The sequence below is a fragment of the Anneissia japonica genome, unplaced genomic scaffold (genome assembly GCF_011630105.1).
Source record: "Anneissia japonica isolate Jap-2015-1 unplaced genomic scaffold, ASM1163010v1 scaffold695_len1296351_cov181, whole genome shotgun sequence".
Classification (NCBI taxonomy): Eukaryota; Metazoa; Echinodermata; class Crinoidea; order Comatulida; family Comatulidae; genus Anneissia; species Anneissia japonica.
In genome coordinates, this window is record NW_022740852.1 from 294107 (window position 1) to 294575 (window position 469).

General features: G+C 39.4%; 1 protein-coding gene across 1 annotated transcript in view; it reads right to left on the bottom strand.

Annotated features, from left to right (window-relative positions):
• Positions 1-469, bottom strand: part of LOC117118418 (solute carrier family 15 member 4-like) — a 10454-nt gene that overhangs the window by 2869 nt on the left and 7116 nt on the right. The window lies entirely within an intron of this gene.

Genomic DNA, 469 nt, shown 5'->3' on the forward strand with positions numbered 1-469 from the left:
GAATTCCATAATATTGCAGCTAGTAATCAGCGCAGTTGTGTTTGAACCTACCAGGTACCCACTTGTACTCCTGGGTGGAGAGAGGCAACCGTTGTAGATAAAGTGCCTTGCCCAAGGACACAAGTGATTTGCACAACGAGAGTTTCGAACCCCCGACCTCGAGGTTGGGAGTCACGTGAGACAGTGGACATGTGGTACTGGCACCATATTTTGAGTCCCCACCTGCCATTTCTCATTCCAAATTTAAAACAATGCAAAAATAAATGAAATAGGCACGCCCGATTGCGTGCACAGACCTCTGGTTTTAAACTGTAATTTATATATATTTTTATACTATATTTAAAGAAAAAACACAAAAACAAAAAAAAACGTGACACACACACACAAACTAATAATGACTCAAAACATATATAATAATAGTGTAGTTTTATATAGCGCACAAATCCATCTAATGTAAGATGCTCAGGGC